Genomic DNA, 5,688 nt, shown 5'->3' with positions numbered 1-5,688 from the left:
AAAGAAAAGAAAGGTACACAGAAAGCAACTGAATAGTGTTACTTCTAGCAAGAAGAGCTCCCACTTGTTTCAAAGTACCACCTCATCAGCAGTACTCCAGATCAAGGGCTGAGATGTACCAGAAAAGTGGCATTTCAAGAGATCACAGGACATACTGTCTTACTAAGTCAATAATCACCATGGTCTGATAATCATCATGTTTCCACTAACTTAATCATCTGAAGTGTGCTGTCTCTACCCCAAATCTCCCTGTGCCAGTACATCTAACCCATTGCTCTAGAGCTGGGAGGGAAGCAACCTATCATTCACCACTGGAGTGGCCCTGACCACTCCGTGCTCCCACAAAGCCCAGCAGTGCCCTGCTGTCCACTGTGGGAAAGTGGTTTTGTCAACACTTTTATTACAAGTTCCTGGGATAGAAATAGGGCAGGAGTTTAAAAAGAAAAAATCACCAAACAGCTTATCTTGAAGCCTCTTAGTTTCAAATTACGAGCACTAGCCTTCTCACCAAGCACAGCCCTTCCCTATAACAGACACTATCTTCAATCTCAAGGAACCCAAAATATATGCTGCATACGACATAAATATTCTGTTATTTTATTTTTTATTGGTTTTCACAAAGAAATAAATTGAAAGATGTAAAGATGCCAATAATTTACAGTTTATATAACCCTGAAGACCTCACTCTTTCCATACTCTTCAGTCAAGTAGAGCAGGTTTACAATGAATTAAAGCCGACTGTATTAACAATATAATGAATATATGTTACTGTAAATTCTCCGCAGCCTGCAGAAAGTGGGCACAATTTTGCTTGTGTCCATCTTTTTCTATTGTTGCCAGATGTTGAAACAGGCCATAATATATACATCACTATTTCTTTTTATTAAATGTCCGAAAGGGATCAGGGATAAAGCTTTCCTGTCCTGTGTGTTTTAAATAAAACATTCTTTTTCTATAAAAAACACCTTGTAAATCAAGATTCTACTGAAGTTATGTAAGTGGAAAAAGACCCTTGGCAGACTATCACTGAAAGTCTGGGCAAATAAAGTTTGCCTGGAAGATGAAGTTCATCAGTGAAGATAAACTGGGAGATTTTATGAAGCCACAGAGTTCTGCTGGTTTTTGGGTATAGGTGTTAGCTGAGCAGCAATTTTTGCTATTCTCCTAAAGACAGAGGTTGGAAACTTGGTTTCAACATTCGGAGTGAGCTCATTAATCCCTCAGTCTGAAACACATCCAATGCTTCAGGCATCCCTCCAGTTGCACCAAAGATATGTCTGACCTTGACCAGTGGTCCACTTTCTCTCAAGTAGTGCCTGTAGCAGGAGCCCAGGGAGAAAGCAACAAGGGGACAGCAGTATTCTCCCTGTGTCTTGCAATTTTTGAACAAATAACCACATAAGTCAGAAGAGCTGACATTGTATCTAACAAGTCTTTGATAGGTATTTCTTCATGGTTTTGTCGAGTTTCCTTTTGAGCTCATGTACATTTTCAACATCCTGTAGCAAGCCGTTCTGGAGTTTAAAAACTGGAGAAAGATTTCCCCGCATAGTAGCCTTTTGCACAAAATCAAGGATGAAATGAGTATCTGTTAGCTATTGTGATCTAGAAGATTTACATAATCACCCTATTTCTCATTTTTGTCATTGGTTAAAAAAACCAAATGACAGCCAGAAGCCAAAGCAAGCTTTAACATGCAATTATTTTTCATCTATATGAATGTAAAGTGACAGCTTGCTGAATCCAAACTAATTTTGTGAGTTAATGAAAACACAGTAGTGCTGTATAGTCTGGAATACTAATTCTTTTAATTCTTCCCCTCCACTTTCATCTATTCTTTCCTTCTTTGTTAATATCTTGCTTTGCCTATCTGTTACACTTTGTGTTTTTTAATACTTGCATGTTTTGATTTTGCTGGAGCTAGATACATATGATTGTGGTTTCTTTAGAAGCTTTTACAAAATTAGAAAATATTAAGAGGAAAGCTGAGTAAAGCTATGGTAGTTTTGGCTCAAAGATGTCAATTGCTTTGCTGGTTCTCTGTTGCTCCAAGTGTCTTTCTGAACTAAATACCAAAATCATATTCTCTAACTATTTATCCAAAGGGTAGGGGTTTGATCACCTGCCAGGTTTCAGGAGAACCAGAGCATGGTGACAGGCTTTACAGGAAATTGGCATTCAAAGCTGTGACCTGGAATTTTTCTGAGATTACCAAAAATAGGCTGATGTATATATTTTGATTAGCTGCAGTAATGTAACTCTAAGCACAACCACGTGCTGCATCAGTCACCAAAGCATTGTTATCTCCCAATGTCACCTTTATCTTTAAAGTTACTTTGTAGGAGCCATCTTGTTCCTTTCAATATAAGTAGACCAGGTTGTAGCAGTCAACTGGCCTTGGCTGATCAAATGCCAGCAGATGACTTGAGCATCTGCAATGGAGAAATACAGGGCAGTATGCTAAGAACACAATATGCACCATACACTTCTCCCTAAGGAATACTGGGGCCATTTTCCATACAAACAGCATTTCCTTGGCCATGCATATGTATCCATGTGCATACACCACCACATTCCTGTGCTCTTCATGTGTTTGATACATTTGTGTTGCATCCTCCAGCTTCTCTACTTGAGAGTGATAAGAATAAAATTGTGAACTGAGGCTTCAGCCTAAACACTGTGGCCCAAGTTTCTCTGCGCTTGCTCTTGAACAAGGATGTTTCTGACCAAAACTACTACTGCTGGCTTAATAATGTTGGTCTGAAACATTATGAGATATGAACTATGACATCTTTAACTGTGCTGGGAAGACTCCCAAATGCAAAAGCTGTAACTGCCAAGCTGTTCTTTGGCCAAAATATCTCCTTTCACCAGGTTAGAGAAAGCCAGAATAACTAGGTCAAGAAAATGTGGGCATCTACTCTGAGTCTGATTATCTAGTGTTCAATAAGAAAGACATGGTCATCCTGTCTCGGACACCTGTTCTAGACTGAGATTGCTGGAGATCTTCTCTAAATATCCCAGGGCCATGGCCAGCTCTGTTTCATTAGATACCCAAACTTGAGGAAGCAGAAATTAGAATCTTGTATCTTGTAGTGCATCTTGTGCCTAATAAAGGCCAGGTCTTCAAGTTAGACCAGGAGGTGGACTTCTTTAATTCTCTCAGTGCACTTAAAACAACAGACTTGCTCCTAATTAAAGCAGTTTGAAACCTTGAGGAACATTTCTGACTGGAAGAAGGTTGTTTGTACGGTAGGTGGCAGCGTTGGGCAACCAGACCAGCCTTCATGCTGAGTCCCAAGACTGAAGGTTGCTGTGCTGATTCTCATCACCCTCTTGCAGTTATTCTCCTTTAAAAGCAAAGGGAAGGGACTATTTTTCCTTCAGAAGCTTTAGTAAAGTATGTCTGATATCTATATAGTCACTGATGTTAGGAAGAAACACAAAAACTAAATAATGCTCCTAGCCCTGAGTTCCTGTGTGCTATATGTACTTGACTGAAGTGGGGGCTTGGAGTTGGAAGCATAAAAGCAGACAACCATGACATATCACCGGGTTTTATGACCCCGACAAAGGGATTTTGACTCTGTGAGTGCATAAGTGGAGAGGAAGAGCAATCTACATGCAGTGCACTGCCCACTGTCTCATCAGGTCCCACTTCAGCGCCAGAAGGTGAAATCTTAGACACAGGAGAGTCATTCACCAATAAGGTAAAGGCAAGAGCTTCATTGACAGGAGCAAGCAAGCCAAGCTGAGTAGGATTTTCAGAGAATTGTAGAATCATTTGGATTGGAAGAGACCCTTAAAGGTCATCTGCTTCCAACCTCCCTGCCACGGACGAGGACACATTCCACTAGACCAGGTTGCTCAAAGCCTCATCCAACCTGAACACCAATAGGGATGGGGCATCCACAACCTCTCTGGGCAACCTGTTCCACTGCCCCACCACACTCACAGTAAAGAATTTCTTCCTAATAGCTAATCTAAATCTACCCCATTCCCCCTTGTCCTACCATTATATGCTCTTGTAAAAAAGTCCCTCCTCAGCTCTCTGGTCAGCCCCCTTTAGGTATTGGAAGGTGCTATAAGGTCTCCCTGAAACCATGTCTTCTCCAGGCTGAACAACTCAAACTCTCTCAGCCTGTCTTCTTAGGAGAGGTGCTTCAGCTCCCTGATCATTTTTGTGGCTCTCCTCTGGGTCTGTTCCAACAGGTCCATGTCTTTCCTGTGCTGAGGGCTGCAAACGTGCATACAGGAATTCAGGTAGGATCTCACAGGAGTGGAGTAGAGGGGGAAAATCACATCCCTTGCTCTGCTGGCCACACTGGTTTTGATGCAGCCCAGGACACATTGGCATTTTGGGCTGCAAGTGCACATTGCTGGGTGATGTCCAGCCTCTCATCCACCAGCACCCTCAAGCCCTTCTCAGCAGGGCTGCTCTCTGTCTGTTGATTCCCCAGCCTGTGTTGATACAGGGGTTGCCCTAACCCAGGTGTAGCTCATTGTAGTTGGCTTTCTTAAGTTTCATGATGTTCCCATGGGCCAGGTGCTACAGCTTGTCCAATTCCTTCTGGATGACATCCTGTCCCTCAGATGTGTCAACCCTACCCCTTCTCTTAATGTCATCAGTCAGCTTGCTGAGTATTTTGTATGTATTGAGGTGTTTAATGTCACGCTGACAGTGGTATAATTTCACTCTCGGATCCTTACCTTTCTTTATGTATGTATTGCACATTGATCCACTCTTGGAGGAGAGGTCTTGGATAGGTTTATTTTAAGGAAAAGTTATACCATTTTGTGAATACAGTGGTCAAATATTTCTTGGAAGGTTCCAGATAATAGATTTTGTATTATCAAATTTGCACTTTAGGGTTAATTTTCAATACAACTGATATTATCATAATGTTTCATGTGATGTGTCTCTGGAGCCTGTCATGTTCATGCAGGCAAGTTCTGTGTATTGAGCAAGGCTTCTTGTAAGAAAAGCAATTTTAATCTGAAAGAATTCTATTTAATTCTTCTATTTTCAGATAAAATAATGAAATTCCTTTAATCTGTATGTTCTCTGTTTTATTTTAAATCCTGGCACTGCTTTAGGGCTTCAAGCACTCCAAGCCAAAACTATATAAAATATATGTACAAAAATATATATTTTAAGGAACAATATAATATTCTCTGTGTCCTGATTTCACTCTACGATGTCTGTGTTCCAGATGTTGAGTGGCCAGTGTAGTCCTCCTCTACCCCTCTTACCTTACTTATATTGTGATTTTTTCATTTTATCCACTCTATATTCTCACCAAGAAAAGAATTTATAAGTTCATGATGCTTTCTAAATGCCTCCTCTAATGATTTTTATCAGAAAGTAGTAATTCTTTCCCCTCTTCTTGAGAAAACGTGTCTGAACATTGGACAATGGGATAAATTGTACAGAGATAGTGTCTGATCATCCAAAAGAAAAATTATGATGTTGACTGAGGGTTTTCCCCTCAGCACTCAAGACAGAGGAGATACTACAGGAGTTGTCTCACTGAAACTTGACTCAGTACCTGATGTCTGCAATTTACCTTCTGCCTGATGATTTGTGTGGGCATCAGACTGACAGGTATGGAAGGAAGAGCACTGATGTTCAAAGGTAAGGCCACCCTTACCTTCTGTAAAAAGTACAATGCAAGAGGAAATGTAACA

Source organism: Corvus moneduloides, chromosome 2 (genome assembly GCF_009650955.1).
Source record: "Corvus moneduloides isolate bCorMon1 chromosome 2, bCorMon1.pri, whole genome shotgun sequence".
NCBI classification, from domain to species: domain Eukaryota; kingdom Metazoa; phylum Chordata; class Aves; order Passeriformes; family Corvidae; genus Corvus; species Corvus moneduloides.
This window is presented reverse-complemented; position numbering follows the sequence as displayed.